The sequence below is a fragment of the Ovis canadensis genome, chromosome 6 (genome assembly GCF_042477335.2).
Source record: "Ovis canadensis isolate MfBH-ARS-UI-01 breed Bighorn chromosome 6, ARS-UI_OviCan_v2, whole genome shotgun sequence".
Lineage (NCBI taxonomy): Eukaryota > Metazoa > Chordata > Mammalia > Artiodactyla > Bovidae > Ovis > Ovis canadensis.
Genome location: NC_091250.1, coordinates 111,782,113 through 111,803,409, shown reverse-complemented (window position 1 = coordinate 111,803,409; position 21,297 = coordinate 111,782,113). Strand labels below are relative to the sequence as shown.

General features: G+C 38.1%; 1 protein-coding gene and 1 pseudogene across 1 annotated transcript in view; both read right to left on the bottom strand.

The window, feature by feature from the left end:
- Window positions 1-21,297, bottom strand: part of CFAP299 (cilia and flagella associated protein 299) — a 713,998-nt gene that overhangs the window by 514,925 nt on the left and 177,776 nt on the right. The gene's annotated exons all lie outside the window — the stretch shown is intronic.
- Window positions 6,345-11,612, bottom strand: LOC138442843 (lys-63-specific deubiquitinase BRCC36-like; annotated as a pseudogene).

Genomic DNA, 21,297 nt, shown 5'->3' with positions numbered 1-21,297 from the left:
AAAAATTAGATTTTTACCGTTATGATTATTAATAAAAAATCCTCCCTGGTATAGCCAGACATGACCATATCTAAAAATTATATGGAGTAAAAAATATTTCTAAAAATATTTTCAAGAATGTAACAATAGATGTAGAAAACAGGTACCAAAGGGCAAAAAATCTTGAAACAAACAATACTAATCACTACAAAGTAGCAATAAAAGTAGGCAAGTTCTTTTCTTGAATTCTGTACAGAATCTATCAGTAAATTTCCAAATAACAAAATTTTAAATACCATTTATTGAATGGTTATTAAGTACTAGGCATTGCTCTAAGAGGGCTTTCCTAGAAGCTCAGATGGTAAAGACGCCTGTTCATTCCTTGAGTCAGGAAGATCCCCTGAAGAAGAGGGGGGAGCCTGGTAGGCTGCAGTCCATGGGGTCGCGAAGAGTCGGACATGACTGAAGTGACTTAGCAGCAGCAGCAGCAGCAGCAGCATAGTAATCTTGGACTTCCTGGTGGCTCAGACAGAAAAGAATCTGCCTACAATGTAGGAGACCTGGGTTTGATCCCTGGGTTGGGAAGATCCCCTGGAGAAGGGAATGGCTCCCCATTCCAGTATTCTTGCCTGGGAAATCCCACAGACAGAAGGGCTTGGTATGCTATAGTCCATGGAGTTGCAATACTTACTCCTAATAATAACTCTAGCAGGTAACTATTATTATTTCCATATTTTCAAATGAGAATATTGAGACAAGAAGTTAAGCAACTTACACAAGGACCCACAGCTGGGTACAGCTGAGCATTTCAATCCAGGCAGCGTAACCTCTTGAGCATAACTGGGGCTCTTAGCTTATAGAACCCCTACTAAATGGCTATAGTTGTCTTGCTGGGCAGCTCACACATATAACATGTAGCTTATTCACTAAAAGCCATGAGGGCTGCATCCTCATCTGGACCTAAAATATGTGTCACTATACTGAGCACTACCATTCAGAGCTGTTTTCCACACATGCTACATAAGCACGTTGCTCTGTAAGTTAAATACAATTTTCTCAGGGCTTCCCAGGTGGCTTAGTGGTAAAGAATGTGCCTGCCACTGCAGGAGACTCGGGTTCAATCCCTGGATCAGGAAGATGCCCTGGAGAAGGAAATGGCAACACACTCCAATATTCTTGCCTAGAGAATCCCATGGACAGAGGAGCCTGGCAGACTATGGTCGATCAGGTTGCAAGAGTCTAATATGACTTAGCAACTAAACTACAATTTTCTCTAGCAAGACATAACTCTTCCTAGTATGCTGCTAAGTAACTTCAGTCGTATCCGACTCCGTGCGACCCCATAGACGGCAGCCCATCAGGCTCCGCCGTCCCTGGGATTCTCCAGGCAAGAACACTGGAGTGGGTTTCCATTTCCTTCTCCAATGCATGAAAGTGAAAAGTGAAAGTGAAGTCACTCAGTCGTGTCCGACTCTTAGCGAACCCGTGGACTGCAGCCTACCAGTCTCCTCCATCCGTGGGATTTTCCAGGCAAGAGTACTGGAGTGGGGTGCCATTGCCTTCCATCACTTTCTCCCACTTTCTTCAAATCAGTAGATATCAAGGTAGTCAATCAGGGATATGACTGATGGGGAAATATGTGCTCTATTTTACATTTTAAAAAACTCCCAAGGTACTAGTATATACTGCGTACAATGTGCACCTGCCTTCACGGCCAAGCAGAACTGACCTTTTTCTTATTTTCCTCTTCTGTGGTTGTACTTAACCCTCATTTTAATCTGATTTCACATATATAAAATTGTTTGAAGTTACAGATGAACAGTTTGATTGTCTGAGGTCCTGAAAAAACTGAAACAGGGCAGGAGGGATGCTCTCCAAAAATATATATATGTGTATGTGTGTGTGCATGTACATATATATATATATGTATATAAAATAAATGTTAATAATTAAAACTGTCAATCATTAAAACTTTATAATTTTGAAAAGTCAACTTCCAGGCCTCTATAAGTCTCTCAGTTTTTCGTATGAAATCTTAGCATCGGTGTTGTGAGCCTTACTATTATCCTAAAAGAAAATAGCATTAAGGCAATTCCTGAGTTAATACAACTTGAAAGAGAAGAGGACCTGTCATTTTATGCTTGGTTTGACTACAGTTATTGGACAGATTATTAAGATACATAAAGACTCTCTTTAGTCAATCGTTAGGTCATGTGATGGGCCTGGGGTCAGTAGCTTTATAAAAGCTACGTATGGTTTATCTGAAGATTTTGGTCTTTAATAAATTCAAGGCAAAAAAATTTACCCTAAGCACTGTTCAATGACCTATTTCATTATCACTAACTACTGACTAATAAAAAAAATAGATATGAAAACATCAGTCATATTCACTTTAGTGGAAAAATATGAATAAGTAGTTCTGAATACTTCAATGTATTACAATTAAATTAAACCAAAATTTTATCCCCTCACAGAAAATTTTAGTCAAATTAAAATATGCAATCATTTTATCAATTCAGGAAAAGTCATTTACAAAATAGCAGTGACTATAGCTATAATTCATTCAGACATAAATTCTCAAATGCTATGGGTATCTCCCATATTTCATCTCAACAGTAATAGTTACCAACATCAACAGAATGCTTTCTCTGTCCCCGAAGTTCAAAACTTTTTTTTTTAAACTTCTTATATGTACTACCCTAGCTCATTCATGAAGTAGGTAGGTATGTTTACTACAGTTAGGGAGAAGCACAAAGAGATTGCCCAAGATAATATACAGATAAGTGAAGTGGGACTTGAACTCAGTTCTGTAACTGCACCCATCTCTCTTCCACCTTCAACTTCCCACTGTTCCTAACCTCAGATATCCACTAATCTGTCCTCCATTTCTAAAATCTTGTTATTTAAAAGAAAGTGAAAGTGAGAGTGAAGTCATTCAGTTGTGTCCGACTCTTTGGGACCCCATGGACTGTAGCCTACCAGGCTCCTCTGTCCATGGGATTTTCAAGGCAATAATACTGGAATGGATTGCCATTTCCTTCTCCAGGGGATCTTCCCGACCCAGGGATCGAACCCGGGTCTCCTGCATTGTAGACAAATGCTTTACGATCTGAGCCACCAGGGAAGTCCTGTTATTTAAAAACTGCTCTATAATTTGGAGGGTATTAAAGACCTAGATAGCATATTCAAAAGCAGAGACAATACTTTGCCAACTAAGGTCCATCTAGTCAAGGCTATGGTTTTTCCTGTGGTCATGTATGGATGTGAGAGTTGGACCGTGAAGAAGGCAGAGCACCGAAGAATTGATGCTTTTCAACTGTGGTGTTGGAGAAGACTCTTGAGAGTCCCTTGGACTGCAAGGAGATCCAATCAGTCCATTCTGAAGGAGATCAGCCATGGGATTTCTTTGGAAGGAATGATGCTAAAGCTGAAACTCCAGTACTTTGGCCACCTCATGTGAAGAATTGACTCATTGGAAAAGACTCTGATGCTGGGAGGGATTGGGAGCAGGAGGAGAAGGGGACAACAGAGGATGAGATGGCTGGATGGCATCACTGACTTGATGGACGTGAGTCTGAGTGAACTCCGGGAGTTGGTGATGGACAGGGAGGCCTGGCGTGCTGCAATTCATGGGGTCGCAAAGAGTCGGACACGACTGAGTGACTGAACTGAACTGAACTGACTGATGCTGAGTGAGGGCTTCCCTGGCAGGTCAGCTGGTAAAGAATCTGCCTTCATGCAGGAGACCCTGGGTCTGGAAGATCCCTTGGAGGAGAGCATCATAACCCACTCCAAAATTCTTGCCTGGAAAATCCACATGGAAAGGAGCCTAATGGGCTACAGTCTACCCCATGTTGCAAAGAGTTGGACCACTGAGCGACTAAGCACAGAACATGCTGAGTGAAATAAGTCAGACAGAGAAAAACACAATCTGTATGATGTCACTTATAAGTAGAATCTAAAGGAAACAAAAACTATCTGGAAGTCTGCTCCCTTTTTTTTTTTAATAGTCACTATAACTGAAAACAAAAAACAAGCAGACTAGATCAAAAAAGGAGCAGACTTACAGATAGAAAGAATAAGCCATTGGTTACCAGTGGGGAGAGTGAACGCAGAGCAGCAATATAGGGGCTGGGGATTAAGAGGGTCAAACTATTATAGCCAATATTTTATAATAACTATAAATGAAATATGACCTTTAGATTTTTGAATCATATATTATACAGTTGTAACATATAATATTATACATCAACTGGACTTCAATTTTAACTTACAACTCTATTTTGCAATAATTGCAGATTAACAGGAAGGTGTAAAAATAGTAAGGGAGTCCCAGTTTCCCCCAGTGGTAAGATCTTACACATTTTTATAGCCCAACTTCAAAACCAACATGCTGACAATGGTACAGTACTGCTGACTAGACTGATAGACCTTATTTGATTTCACCAGATTTTACATGCACTCATTTGTGGGGTTTTTTGTGTAGCTCTATATAGCTTTTGGTAAAGCATCTGCCTACAATGTGGGAGACCTGGGTTCGATCCCTGGGTAGGGAAGATCCCCTGGAGAAGGAAGTGGCAACCCACTCCAGTACTCTTGCCTGGAGAATCCCATGGATGGAGGAGCCTGGTGGGCTAAAGTCCATGGGGTCGCAAAGAGTTGGACATGACTGAGCGACTTCCCTTTCACATAGTTTTAGCGCAGATATACATTCATGTAATCAGCACCACAATCAAGAAATAGAAGTGTTTCATCAGCACAAAGGAACTGCTTGTGTTGTTACCCTTTATAATCACCCATATCTCATACCCCCTCCAGTCCCTATCCCTGGCAACCATTAATCTGTTCTTCATTTCTATAATTTTTTCATTTCAAGCATTTAGAATGTTATACAAATGTGGTGACTTGTTATACAAATGTGGTGTTATACAAATGTGGTGACTTGTTGAGACTTTTTTCATTCATCATAATACACTTGAGGTCCATCCAAGCTGTGTGTATCAATATTCTGTTTCTTTACATTGCAGCGTAGTATCCCATGGTGTGCATGGTTGGTTTAACTGCACATTCAACTGCAGGATATCTGGGTTGTTTCATTTGGGGCTATTACAAATGATAGTGCTAATAACATCTGTATAGAAGTTTTTGTGCCAATAATAGGCTTTCATTTCTTTGGGATAGATGTCCAGAAAAATAGTTGCTGGGTAATAAAGTGCATGTATGTTTAACTTTCGATCGCTGGGTCAGGAAAATCCCCTGGAGAAGGGAATGGCAACCCACTGCAGTATTCCTGCCTGGAGAATCCCTATGGACAGAGGAGCCTGGCAGGCTACAGTCCATGGGGTCCAAAGAGTCAGACATGACTGAGCAGCTAACACTTTCACTTTCATGTTTAAGTTTATTAGAAGTTTCCAAACTCTTTTTTTCAGAGTGGCTTACCATTTTACATTCCATTTAGCAAAGTATGAGATCTCCAATTTGTATGCTCAACAGCATCTGCTATTTTCACTATTTTTAAAAAAATCTGGCCACACCCTGAGGCATGTGGGATCTTAGTTCCCCAACTAGGGATCAAACCCATGCCCCCGGCACTGAAATGCAGAGTCTCAACCACTGAACTGCCAGGAAGTCCCCATTTTCATTGTTATTTTCTTTAGCCATTCTGATAAGTACATAGTCATAATTCCTTGTGGTTTGAATTTGCATCCCCTGATTACTAATAAGATTCAGCATTTTCTCCTATGCTTGCTTGCCATCAACATTCCCTCTTCAGTGCTATGTCTATTCATGTCTTCTGCTCATTTTCTAATTGTATTATTTTTTCTCTTGACTTTATACAATATATTCCAGATTCAATGCGATAAATGGTTTGCAAGTGATTTCTGTCAATAACATCTTCCTCTTAAATTGTTTGCAGAGCAGAAGTTTTTCCTTTTGATAAAGTCCAGTGTATCAACTTTTTCCTTTTAGGACTGTGCTTTTGGAGTGAAGGCCAAGAGCTTGTTGCCTAGCCCAAGATCCTAAAGATTTTTCTATGATTTTTTTTTCCCTAAAGGTTTTACAGTTTTACATCTTACACCCAACATCATGATACATTTTCAAATTTGTATATTGTATACAGTTTAGGTCAAAGTTCCTTTTCTTTGCCAATAGCACCAACATGATTTGTTGAAGACTGTCCTTCCTCCGTTGAATTTCTTCTGTACCTTTGTCAAAATCGGTTGGGCTGTCTTGATCCCTGCAGCTTTATAGTAAATCTTGAAGTCAGGTAAAGTGAGCCCCCCATTTTTTCTTCTTCAAAACAGATTTAGCCTAATTAATTTTATTCCTGGATATTTTCATCCTTCCCCGTTCTGTCTCCTGCTTTATTCTAGAGAAGAAAGTTCTTGCAGAAGCTCTTCCTTTTCCTGTTGCAGCTCCTGCACACACTGTTGGTTTTGCTCCAGTCTGTCCTCCAACCACTCACTGCAGTAGAGGTCTGCTGACCGCTGACATCTGACTGCACAGATTCTTGGTAAATACTGAGCCATTATGGATCTTGGTTACTGAGTCCAGATGTGTAAGGCTGTGGATCCTCCTATACCCATCTTGTTCTTCTTGGCACAGGATCTTGGGCAGCTCAACTGCTGACTCAAGGCATACTTTCTCACTGGTTACATGAAGTACAATATGAATTGGGATTTCAATTCTCTTATAGTCTGAGCTCTTTTGGGCCTGTATGGATTGAAAGCCAGTATAGAGTACCCATCCAGTCTGTATTTTTATCTTCTATGAAGCATAAAAATATAAGTCCTACAAAGCCTTGATCCATCATCTGGTACATGGCTTGTGTGCGGACATCAACATGTGAAGGCCAAACAGTTATATGGGGATGGGAGTGATACCAACTCACAACTCTCATGGGGCAATCCGTCAGTTCAGCCAACCTCTCTGCCTCTGTTGAGGCCGCAGACAGCTGCTCTGGAGAAATTTCTACGCGATCCTCCTTCCTCTTATCGGAACGTTGCAGGATGATGACAGAATGAACCTGAACAGTTCTGACGGTGTCAGCCTCCCCATTGCACAGCGCCATCACCTCTTCCTTCTCCGTGCTCACAGCGTGATTGAGACACACGAGGAAGGCATCCGACTCCAGATGGACCGCTTGCACCGCCTGCAACCACCATCTTGGCCCTGAACTTCAATCTCTAAAAATGTTCTACAAATGGAACCAAGGTATGTAACCTTTGGTGACTGGCTGTTTTTCACTCAGCATAATTACCTAGATATTCACCCAATTTGCTATCTGAATCAGGTCCTTTCTTTTTATTCCTGAGTAGTACTCCATGGTTGGAGAAGGCAATGTCACTCCACTCCAGTACTCTTGCCTGGAAAATCCCATGGACAGAGGAGCCTGGTAGGGTGCAATCCAGGGGGTCGCTAAAAGTCGGACGCGACTGAGCAACTTCACTTTCACTTTTCACTTTCATGCATTGGAGAAGGAAATGGCAACCCACTCCAGTGTTCTTGCCTGGAGGATCCCAGGGACGGGGGAGCCTGGTGGGCTTCCATCTACAGGGTCACACAGAGTTGGACATGACTGAAGCGACTTAGCAGCAGCAGCAGCAGCAGCAGCAGTACTCGATGGTATATACACATGATAGTTTGTTTAATCACTTATCTACTGAAGAGCACTGGGACTTATTTCAATTTTGAGCTACTCCAAGGAATGCTGCTATGAACTTTACAGGAGTTTACGTGACTATAAGTTTTCACTTCTCTAGGATAAATGCCTAGGAGGACAATTAATGGGTCATATGGAAATTGCATGTTTAGTTTTATAACAAATTGCCAATTTGTTTTCCAAAGAGGCTGCAGCATTTTACATTCCCACCTGTAACAGATCCAGTTTCTCCACATCCTCTCAAGCACTTGGTATTGTTACTATTTTTTTTTTTCATTTTTTCCCTTCTGATAGATGTGTAGGAATGCCTCATTGAGGTTTTAATTTGTGCTTCTTTGATGTTGAACATATTTCCATGTGCTTATTTGCCATCTGTATTTCCTTTTCACTGAAATGCCTCTTCATGTCCTTTTTCCATTTTCTGTTTTTTTTTTTTTTTTTTTTACTGTTGGGTTTCCAGAGTTCTTAATATACTCTATATTTTAGCCTTTTGTTGGATAAATAGCCTGCAAATATTTTCCCCCAATCTGCAGTTTTTTTCATCCTTTTCACATGGACTTTTGCATGGCAAAACTTAAACTTTTGATGAAATCCAATTTATTCAGTTTTCTTCTTATGGATCATGCTATTTGTATCACATCTAAGAACATCTGAATAGCTCTAGGGGCTGAATATTTTCTAAACTGTTTTGCTAAAAGTTGCATATTTTTATATTTTGTATTTAATTCTATGATATAGTTTGAGTTAGTTTTTACACTAGGTGTGAGATTTAAGTTGAGATGCTCCCCTTCTGCTTCTCTTATTTCTCCTTCTCCCTCTCCTCCTCGTCCTCCTTCTTCTTTTATCTATGGATTTCCAATCATTCTAACACCAGTTGTTGAAAAGGCTATTCTTACTTTAAGCTGACTTAAAACTCAACGTTCAAAAAACTAAAATCATGGCATGCCGTCCCATCACTTCATGGCAAATAGATGGGGGGAAAGTGGAAACAGTGACAGATTTTATATTCTTAGGCTGCAAAATCACTGCAGACAGTAACTGCAGCCATGAAATTGAAAGATGCTGGCTTCTTGGAAGAAAAGCTATGACAAACCTAGATGGTGTATTGAAAAGCAAACACATTACTTTGCCAACAAACATCCATATAGTCAAAGGTATGGTTTTTCTAGTAGTCATGTACTGATATGAGAGTTGGACCATAAAGAAGGTTGAGAACCAAAGAATTGATGCTTTCAGATTGTGGTGCTGGTGAAGACTCTTGAGAGTCCCTTGGACAGCAGAGAGATCAAACCAGTCAATTCGCAAACCAGTCAATCCTAAAGGAGATCAACCCTGAATATTCATTGGATGGACTAGTGCTGAAGCTGAAGCTCCAATACTTTGGCTGCCTGATGTGAAGAGCCAATTTACTGGAAGAGATCCTGGTGCTGGGAAAGATTGAAGGCAGGAGAAGAAGAGGGTGACAGAGGATAAGATGGTTGAATGGCATCACTGACTCAATGGACATGAATTTGAGCAAACTCTAAGACATAGAGATAGACAGGGAAGACTGGCGCTACAGTTCATGGGGTTGCAAAGAGTTGGACACGACTTAGAGACTGAACAACAATCCTTACTTCACTAAACTTTTTTGAATTTTTCTTAAAAAATCAGTTGAGCATATTTGTGTACATCTTCTTCTGGGTTCTTTATTCTGACTAGTGTATCCCTCTACCAATAGCACACTGTCTTTATTGCTGAATCTGCACAGTAAACACTATGGGGTAGAATGTAGTAAACAGTATCAAGTAGAGTGATTCCTCCAACTTTATTTCTTTTTAATTTTTATCAGAATATAGATGCTTTACAATGCTGTGTTAGTTTCTGCTGTATAGCAAAGTGAATTAGTCATACGTATACATATATCCTTTCTCTTATTGACTTTTTTCCCATTTAGGTCACCACAGAGAATTGAGTAGAGTTCCCTGTGCTATATAGTAGGTTCTCATTAGTTATCTATTTTAAACATAGTATGAGTAGTGTATAAACATCAATCCCTCTTACTTTATTGTTCTTTGTCAAGATTATTTCAGCTATTTTACTTCTGTGCCTTACACACAAATTTTAGAATATGCTTTTTTACATCTACAAAAAAAAAATAAAAACCTTGATGAAACTTTACATGAATTTCATTCTACTTGTAGATCAGGTAGGAGGGAAATGACATTTTTATTATGCTGAGCTCCCAATCCATGAACCCAGCAGTACCTTTTCATTTATTTAGTTCTTTGATTTCTTTCATAAGCATATTAAAAATTTTCCAGCATACATGCTTTGTTGCTGCTGCTGCTGCTGCTAAGTCGCTTCAGTCATGTCCGACTCTGTGTGACCCCACAGACGGCAGCCCACCAGGCTCCCCCGTCCCTGGGATTCTCCAGGCAAGAACACTGGAGTGGGTTGCCATTTCCTTCTCCAATGCATGAAAGTGAAAGGTGAAAGTGAAGTCACTCGTTAAATGGATCCTATTTCTAACCTAAGAATTTTATCATAAAATGATGTTGAATTTTATTCTAATGTTCTCTCTGTGTCAATTGATATGATCATATGATTTTTCTTCTTTAAGTTGTTGATAGGGTGAATTACACTGGATGATTTTGAAACCTGAACAAGCCTTGCATACCTGGAATAAATTCCACTAATTCTCCTTGTACATTGTTGAATTCAGTTTGTTCATATTTTGCTGACAAATTTTGAGTCTGAATTTATTTGAGACACCTTTCTTCATGTTGTCTTATTTCCATTACTATCTTTTTCTGGCTTTACTGTCAGGATAATACTGGCCTCCTAAAATGAGTTGGGAAGTATTCCCATCTCATTTATTTTATAAAAGAGACTTTAAAATAGCTGTTAATTCTTTTTGAAGGCTTACTAGAAATCTCTCCTGAAATTATCTGGATCTGGTGATATTTTTTCAGTAGTTTTTTATTATGAATTCAACTTTCCTAATTGTTAAAGGGCTATTGAAATTATTTTCTTCATCTTGGTTGAAATTTGATAGTTTGTGGTTTTCAAGGAATTGGCTACTTTCTTCTATATCATCTAATATATTAAAGTTGTTCAGATTATTCACTTATTAATTTTTAATGGCTGAAAATTTGAAGTAATATCTATTTCTGATATTGTCTGTTTCATTCTTGTTTCTTATATTTTTTAATTATTAGAAGTTTATTACTTTTATGGATTTTTTGTTTCCGTTTATTTGCTCTATTGTTTTCCTACTTTACTATGTCATTGTTTCTACAATAATGTTTATTATTTCCTTCCTTTTGCTTTGGATTTCTTTGTTTTGGGTTATCTGGCTCTTTTTTTCTACTTTCTGAGATAAGAACTCAGATTATTTAAGGCCTTACCACATTTCCAATGGAAGCTGTCAATTATAAACAATTTATAAATTATAAATTTCCCTCCACATGACACTTCAGCTGCAGTCAATTTATTTTAATATTGTATTTTCATTTTCATTCAGTTCTATAAATTTTTTTCTCTTTCCTTTTAGCCTTTCTCTTTGATCCATGGATTATTTAGAAGTGTATAATTTAATTTCCACATGTTTAGAGATATTTCTGTCATCTTTCTGTTACTGATTTCTAGTTTCATTATATGATGGTCAGAGAACCCTCTATGTGTGAGTTCAATTATTTTAAATTTGCTGAGGTTTGTTTTATGACCCAGGAATTATTCTATTTATTTGAATGTCCCATAGGCAGTTGTTCTTTATTTGTTGAGTGGAGTGTTCTATATATGTCAATTAGATATTGGTTTCAATACATAAATCTTTCTTACACTTGCTGACTTTATCTAGTAGTTCTGTTACCAAGGGGGTGGTGTTGAAGACACCCACTATAATTGCAGATCTGTCTAATTCTTGTTTCAGCTTTTGCTTCTTAAATTTTGAAGCTTTATTGTTTGGTGTATAAATATTTAGGATCATTTTGTCTTTTTCATAAATTCATCCTTTTATCAATGCTCTTTGCTCCTAGTAATTTTATTGGCCCTGGTATTTGCCAGATCTTAGTATGTCACTCTTGATTTTTTAATTAGTATTTTCATGTATACTTTTTTCAGTCCTTTATTTTCAACCTAACTATGTCCCTGAATTTGAGGTGAATCTCTTGCAAAGAACATCTGGTTGTATTTTTTTTAATTCATTCTGCCAATCTGTGTTTTGATTGGTATATTTTGAGTGGTATCATTGAGCTGTTAATGCTCTAGAACTTAAGACTTGCATTTTATTATTTTTCTGTTTCTTTCTCCTGAAATTCATTCTTTTGTTTCTCTTTTCCTGCTTTCCTGTGGGTTAACTGAATATATTTTAGGATTCCAACTTGATTGATTTACAGTATTTTTGACTCTATCTCTTTGCATAGTTTTCATAATATTACTCAGAGAATTACAGTAGACACATGTGACATAGTAATTTACTGGTATCAACATTTTTACCACTTCCATTTAACTGTGAACATCTCTCTTCAAGTCCCTTTACTTTTCTCACCTGTAAATAACATTGTCTTGTGTACCAGATGATTACATCTGATCATATATTTTGTTACAATCATCAAAACAAGATTTATACAGCTCAACAGGAAAAGGACAGTCCAGTGTATGTAACCATACCTCTGATCTTTTCATTGTTTCTTTCCTTCCTACTTCCTGAACCTCGAAGAATTTTTCTTTTATCATTCCCCTTTCGGATATTCTCTCATTCTAATACTCTATGAATTCAAAACCTTTCCAAAAGAAACTGAGTTTAAAATAGGCAGTCAAAGAGATAAACATTTTAAACTATAGGAGTCAGAGATGATCTAGGGCTGACATTCTTACTGGAAGGACCATACCATGAAGCTAGAGGAAAGCATGTATCTGTGAAGGAAGTTATTTTATATCCTCCAAATACATCTTGAACAATACTAAGCTGGAAGAAATTTACCACTCCAATAAACCATCCTTAGAAAGGTCTTTCATTCAAACATCATAAGGTATCTCTAATGTGCCAAGAAATGTGCAAGGTGGTGGAGATGAAGACATAAGCAACAAATGGTCCCTGTCCTAATCCGTGGATGGCTTAGACAGGAAGACCTAGCAGCAGAGCCTGAGACAGGGATTCGGATACTTCTGTACCATGAAGGGAATTCTCAGAGGAGAACAGCAGTGAGGGAAGGAGGGTAAGTTAGAGGATAAACCAAAGCAAGACTGTGGGCTCAGCTAAAGTTTACTTTAGACTTTAGCTGATCCTAAGGGAGACCACAAGGAGCTGTGCAACATACAAGGCACAGCAGAGCAGTTTCACCTCAAGGCAGAGGGCCTCCTGCATCTCTGGAGCAGCACAATTCTCTCGAGAAGGCTAGTACTCACAGTATCTAGGAGATGAGTACGCTGGCTGATAAAAGAGAACTGACTACCAAGAGCATCTACTACAACTGTCTGAGAAAGTAGATGATAATCAAGCTATAGTGTAACTTGGTATGATAGTTCAGACAGGTACAAAAAAAAAGTATAAGGACAAAGAGGAGAACAAATTCTGTTTGGAGCAGCAGGAGAAGGATTCCCACATAATTTATGAGACCAAGTAGAAAATGAAATGTGGAGCATGTTGTTCAAAATTATTACAGAGCTTTAAACCAAGCAAGCAGCCCTTCTTCTTTCCCAGCCCCTATGTGGCCATGTGCATGTGGGATCTTAGTTCCCCAACCAGGGATTGAACCTGGGCCCCCTGCAGTGGTAGTGTGGAGTCTTCACCACTGGACCATGGGGGACTCTGCAACTACACAGGTCACTCCCCAGGGTGCTGGCTTTGTAGGTGAGGAATCTGTGAACAATGAGGAAGCAACAGAATCTTGGAGGAGATGAGATATAAGTTCCAACCATAATTTTTAAAAGTAGTTTCTAGAAGCAGGATAAAGGGCAATCAGGGAATAAATTTTGTGATAAATTCATGATTTTTTCTAGATAGTGTCACCATTACTCATCTCAATGAAACAAATATTCAGCCTTCAAAATATATGGCTATTTTTTGTTACTGATTTGTTAATACTAACATCTATAATAGTCAATTCTATGTGCAGAAATAATAATGATATATCCCTAATGTGTAATGTTCTTCAAGTTATTTATGACCTGATAAATTTTGTTGCTAGTTACTATTTTTTTTCAGAAATAGGCAACTTTATAAGATCATAATATAGAGTTCTAATATTCACACTTAAAGGTCAAGATTGAAGGTCTGACTAAGGAAAATTGCTATGAGTGTATATAACAATATATTTTTGACTACAAGCCACATTCACACATGAAAATAACAAGGATTTTGTTATTTATTCAGCTTTCATTTCAAGTAAGACCTACTTCATGTAAAAGCAAATACAGCTTAAAACTTTGTTTCCTCAGTATGCAGTCCTATTGTCAATAAATGCTCACATTTAATTCCACCTCCTCTACCTAAGCTTTTTCTAAAATGCTTTCACATAAATTCAAGATTGAACAATATATTTCAGCATGCTATAAACTAATAAAAATAAAGGGTGCCATGCTATTACTTTTTATAAGGTGTTTAAAACAAAAATTACACAATTTCACATATTTAGACTATATGAGCAAATGTGTTTAACATTTAATTTATATCAGCCATAGTTAGGTATCTAATTCCAACCACACTATATCCTGTGGTTTAAACATCTTCCTTCATTCCCTTCATTAGTCACCAAGATCATCATGGAAGCATCTGGGGTCAAGATGTTATTTTCAGGATTTATATTCAAGAGAGGCTAAACTTCTAGAGTCGACCTCTGGCTCTAGAAGGTTTGTGGTTCTCAGTTTAAAAAGTACTCTCCACTGTTTCCCATATTTCTCTGTTGGCAGCTTGTCATTTGGCTTGTTCTGGTGTCTGGAGAGCTGTGTTCCAGAGAAAATCTATAAACATTGAGGGGAGGAGGCAATCCTCCATGAACTTGGAAGTTAATCAATGTTGGATCCGGAAGCCTGGAAATCTCTGAGTTTGGTGTTTTTACTTGTTCTTCAGCACAGCAGATAGAAACTGATTTACCCATAGTGCTTTTGAATATATAAATGAAAACTATCTGGATTCTCTTCTTGTATAGATCTCAAATGTTGTGAAGGTGAGGGTAATCACTATTCTACACTTGTAAAAGTTATTTTTTGCCAATCAGGGCTGTATAAAGTACTCCACATGCCAGTTATATGGCCCCTGAAATGTAGCTACCTAAGCAGTTCTCCACTGTCATCAAATGATTGTGGGTTATCTATTGAGTTAAGGATACGTTCAAGCTAAAACATACCCTTTCAATTTGTTTGAAAAAAGAAATATTTGAAGTAGGTATGGAGCTCTATCCATATATTCAGTTGTGAGGGGAAAACAAACAAACAAACAAAAAAAACCTTTATTTTTATCTAGCAATTTAATCTCTGAACTCACCCAAGCTCTGGGATTTTTGCTTAGGATTGAGTCTACACACCAAGGGTCTAACAGAGTAATAAAATATAGGCAGTGGGGTTTGGGGGTGGTCGGTCCATGGTAACATCTGTCCATGCTCACACCTCTGAATCTTACCTCATCTGTGGTCTGATCCTTGGAAGTTAGTCTAGTCAGGTTACAATTCTGTCAGACCTAATTCTCATCCATAAGACCTTGTCCAGTAACTCTCTCATGTATTTTCATGATCCTCTTGGGTGTGCCTGAAGATTTCAGTCACTGCAGAGCATGGTGGTCCATGGGAAAGTTATGGGTCAACCTCAGGCCAGGCTGCTTAGAGGTATTATGCAGCCATCTCTGCTCCTGGGAGTAGACCCCTCTCACCATGCTAGATAGACTCTGCCATAGGGTAAAGAGGTCTAGGTCTGTTTTGCTCTGGGATCTCAACTGAGATCTCTACTGATCTTCACCTGGGGCTCAACTACTAGAGAGAGGTAGTCAGTGAAAGAGTTAATTCTTAGGTAGGTTGATAAGAACTCCTGAATCCCCAATGAGGAGGAAGAGGAGGGAGAGGAGAAGGGGGAGGAGAAGGAGGAGGGGGAGGGGGAGAAAGGATTCCTGGGCTTTCAAGGAGGAGACAGGGACAAATGTTTTTCTACATAACTTTGCTTTAGTTACATAAGAGGTTTTTTTTCTTGAACTCTGAATTGTTATGATAACAGTCTTTAAGACTAACTTCTAGAGCCCAGAGCTAATGATTACACAACAAAACAACTAATCTTGCTCAAGGATATGTTTTTCCTTAAGCTCTGTTCAGTTCACTTCAATCACTCTTTTCTGTACTAATAATTATATAACAACAATGTATCTTGCTCAAGGAGTGTTTCTCCTTCTTAACAAGAACCTTCTGACTAATCTTGTTATCTTAAGACACAGTCACAGTTAAGACTCCCAAGCTGGAATCAAGATTGGAGAAATATCAATAACCTCAGATATGAAGATGACACCACCCTTATTGCAGAAAGTGAAGAGGAACTAAAAAACCTCTTGATGAAAGTGAAAGAGGAGAGTGAAAAAGTTGGCTTAAAGCTCAACATTCAGAAAACTAAGATCATGGCATCTGGTACCATCACTTCATGGGAAATAGATGGGGAAACAGTGGAAACAGTGTCAGACTTTATTTTTCTGTGCTCCAAAATCACTGCAGATGGTGATTGCAGCCATGAAATTAAAAGATGCTTACTCCTTGGAAGGAAAGTTATAACCAACCTAGATAGCATATTCAAAAGCAGAGACATTACTTTGCCAACAAAGGTCCGTCTAGTCAAGGCTATGGTTTCTCCAGTGGTCATGTATGGATGTGAGAGTTGGACTGTGAAGAAAGCTGAGCACTGAAGAACTGATGCTTTTGAACTGTGGTGTTGGAGAAGACTCTTGAGAGTCCCTTGGACTGCAAGGAAATCCAACCAGTCCATCCTAAAAGAAATCAGTCCTGGGTGTTCATTGGAAGGACTGATGCTGAAGCTGAAACTCCAATACTTTGGCCACCTGATGTGAAGAGCTGACTCATTGGAAAAGACCCTGATGCTGGGAGGGATTGGGGGTAGGAAAAGGGGACGACCCAGGATGAGATGGCTGGATGGCATCACTGACTTGATGGACATGAGTTTGGGTAAACTCCGGGAGTTGGTGATGGACAGGAAGGCCTGGCGTGCTGCAATTCATGGGGTCTCAAAGAGTCAGACATGACTGAGCAACTGAACTTAACTGATGCTGTAGAAATGTGTCTATGTCAGAAGCCTTCTCAGTTTCTTTTTCAGTGTATAAAACTGTCACACAAGAACCCTGAGTGATCAAGTCTGGTCCCTGATCTTGAAGCTAAATCTTTGGAGATCGCAAATCTGACATATTTCACCATAAGCTATTTTCTCTGGAATCCCCAAGACGGAATCAAAACCATTATCAACTCTCTTTTGAATTTCTCCTCATCCCCATCCCTATACAGTCTTGAACCAAAACATTCTCTTGCTTTTCCCTTGACCCTCAGAATTTTTCTGAGTATTCCCTTCTCTGGAGAAATGAACAAAGACCTCCCTAGCATACTGAGGAGCTGATGGACCAAGATCCACCAAAAGTCTGCAGAAGAAGAGGGGAAAATACTTTAAAATACTCTCAGCTACAAATGGTTTCATAGAATGTTTATAGATTGATTGTCCAACTTGATTCACAATTATTTAAGTGTATTTCTAATAAAGGATTATTGAGTCTGAAATAATTCTTAAAATTAATATATTGATTGATTTGCAGATATTGAAGAATCTTTGCATCCCTGGGAAAAGCCCACTTGGTCATGATGTATGACCTTTTTAATGTTGTTGGATTCTGTTTGCTAGAATTTTGTTAAGGATTTTTGTATCTATATTCATCAGTGATATTGGCCTGTAGTTTTCTCTTTTTTTGTGGCATCTAAGTCAGGTTTTGGTATTAAGGTGATGGTGGCCTCATAGAATGAGTTGGGAAGTTTACGTTCCTCTGCAACATTCTGGAAGAGTTTGAGTAGGATAGGTGTTAGTTCTTCTCTAAATTTTTGGTAGAATTCAGCAGAGAAGCCGTTTGGTCCTGGGCTTTTGTTTGCTGGAAGATTTCTGATTACAGTTTTAATTTCCATGCTTGTGATGGGTCTGTTAAGATTTTCTATTTCTTCCTGGTTCAGTTTTGGAAAGTTGTACTTTTCTAAGAATTTGTCCATTTCTTCCAAGTTTTCCATTTTATTTGCATATAGTTGCTGATAATAGTCTCTTATGATCCTTTGTATTTCTGTGTTGTCTGTTGTGATCTCTCCAATTTCATTTCTAACTTTGTTGATTTGATTTTTCTCCCTTTGTTTCTTGATGAGTCTGGCTAATGGTTTGTCAATTTTATTTATCTTCTCAAACAACCAGCTTTTGATTTTGTTGATTTTTGCTATGGTCTCTTTTATTTCTTTTGCATTTATTTCTGCTCTAATTTTTAAGACCAAAGAACTAAACAGACATTTCTCCAAAGAAGACATACAGACGGCTAACAAACACATGAAAAGATGCTCAACATCACTTATTATCAGAGATGCAAATCAAAACCACAGTGAGGTACCATTTCACACCAGTCAGAATGGCTGCTATCCAAAAGTCTACAAGCAATAAATGCTGGAGAGGGTGTGGAGAAAAGGGAACCCTCCTACACTGTTGGTGGGAATGCAAACTAGCACAGCCACTATGGAGAACAGTCTGGAGAGTCCTTAAAAAACTGGAAATAGAACTGCCATATGACCCAGCAATCCCATTGCTGGGCATACACACTGAGAAAACCAGAATCAAAAGAGACACATGTACCCCAATGTTCATCCCAGCACTGTTTATAATAGCCAGGACATGGAATCAACCTAGATGTCCATCAGCAGATGAATGGATAAGAAAGCTGTGGTACATATACACAATGGAATATTATTCGGCCATTAAAAAGAATACATTTGAATCAGTTCTAATGAGGTGGATGAAACTGGATCCTATTATACAGAGTGAAGTAAGCCAGAAAGAAAAACACCAATACAATATACTAACACATATATATAGAATTTAGAAAGAAGATAACAATAACCCTGAATGTGAGACAGCAAAAGAGACACAGATGTATTTAATGGTCTTTTCAACTCTGTGGGAGAGGGAGAGGGTGGGATAATATGGGAGAATGGCATTGAAACATGTATATTATCATATGTGAAATGAATCGCCAGTCCAGGTTTGATGCATGATACAGGGTCCTCGGGGCTGGTGCGCTGGGATGACCCAGAGGGATGGGATGGGAAGGGAGGTGGGAGAGGGGTTCAGGATGGGGAACACATGTACCCCCATGGCAGATTCATGTCAATGTATGACAAAACCATAATACAATATTGTAAAGTAAAAAAATAAAAATTAAAAATAAAACAGAAAACTAACTTATTAAGTTTTAAAAATAATTTTTTCATGATGCACATGTTACATTCTTGTTCTTTGTAAGCTGAAATAATTTAAATAAAGATTGCTAACTTTTAATCATAAAAAATTAATATAACTTGCATATAATATCTTTTTAAAACAACTACACTTAGGTTAATTTTTTCATGTGTATCATAGAACTAGTTATAATAAAAGTGTGAAATGACATTTCCTGTATCTAACATAATCTACAAATGATAGCTCTACTTATATACATTTTTCAGATAGCCAAAATGACTATAAGCATTTATAAATAAAATTTATTTTAACAATTTTATGACTATCTTCTAAAATATGTATTTTTACTCCTTAAATAAGGAATAAGGCTAGACATGAAGATACCTTCTAATTGCTTTTTCTATATCATCATTTTGTTGCTTCAAAATTCCTAAAATCTGGATAGTTTTTTATAAAGTTTAATTTCTGAAAAATGCATATGGTGCTGACTGCAGGACTGACATTCTTATTCCAGACCAGCAACATTCCTACAAATTTATGCAATGTGTGGTGGTCTATTTGAAGACATAATGAGGCTTTTAAAATATCTGAAAATGTGAAACAACTGGACTTCATTAAAATGATACTCTGTTGTATTTGGTTTCAGAAGTAAAATGAAAATTAATTTTTACTTTGTTTTAAACTTTACCATAAGTATAGTCAACATTTGGTTTTCATCATTACACCTAAGTTCTAAATGAAGTCAGTTAGTTCTTAAGGAAGTATATAAGAAGATAGATTCATCTAAAGCAACTTGACCTCTTTCCTCCAAAGAGAAGCAAGATGTTAAAATACAGTTCATACACATCGAAGGACACCCTAAATAAAATGAAAATATAACCCACAGAATGGGAGAAAATATTTGCAAACAAAGGAACTCACAAAGGATTAATCTCCAAGGTATACAAACAGCTCATGCAGGTCTTCAGGTTGGGCTTCCCACGTAGCTCAGTCAGTAAAGCATCTGCCTCCAATGCAGGAGACCTGGGTTCAATTCCTGAATTGGGAAGTTCCCCTGGAGAAGTAGATGGCAACCCACTCCAGTAATCTTGCCTGGAGAATCCCATGGACAGAGGAGCCTGTCAGGCTACAGTTCATGGGATTGCAGGAGTCAGACATGACTTAGCACTATCTTTCTTTCTGTCATGCAGGTTTATATCAAAAAACAAACAACCCAATTAAAAAATGGCAGAGAATCTAAATATACTAGACATCTCACCAAAGAAAACACATAGATGGCCAAGAGACACATGGAAAGATGCTCAACATCACTAATCATAAGAGAAATGCAAATCAAAATTACAATATCACCTCACACCAGTCAGAATGGCCATCATCAAAATGTCTGCAAACCATAAATGCTAGAAAAGGTATGGAGAAAACGGAACCCTCCTACACTGTTGGTGGCAATGCAAACTGATAAAACCCACTATGGAGAACAGAATGGAGGTTCTTTCAGAAAAAAACTGGTCAACCACTTGTAAAAGAATGAAACTAGAATACTTTCTAACACCATACACAAAAATAAACTCAAAATGTTTTAAAGATCTAAACGTAAGACCAGAAACTATGAAACTCCTAGAGGATAACATAGGCAAAACACTCTCTGACATAAATCACAGCAGGATCCTCTATGACCCACCTCCCAGAATATTGGAAATAAAACCAAAAATAAACAAATGGGACCTAATTAAAATTAAAAGCTTCTGCACAACAAAGGAAACTATAAGCAAGGTGAAAAGACAGCCTTCAGAAAGGGAGAAAATAATACCAAATGAAGCAACTGACAAAGAATTAATCTCAAAAATATACAAGCAATTCCTGCAGCTCAATTCCAGAAAAATAAATAACCCAATCAAAAAATGAGCCAAAGAACTAAATAGACATTTCTCCAAAGAAGACATACAGATGGCTAACAAACACATGAAAAGATGCTCAACATCACTCATTATCAGAGAAATGCAAATCAAAACCACAGTGAGGTACCATTTCACACCAGTCAGAATGGCTGCTATCCAAAAGTCTACAAGCAATAAATGCTGGAGAGGGTGTAGAGAAAAAGGAACCCTCTTACACTGTTGGTGGGAATGCAAACTAGCATAGCCACTATGGAGAACAATGTGGAGATTCCTTAAAAAACTGGAAATAGAACTGCCATATGACCCAGCAATCCCATT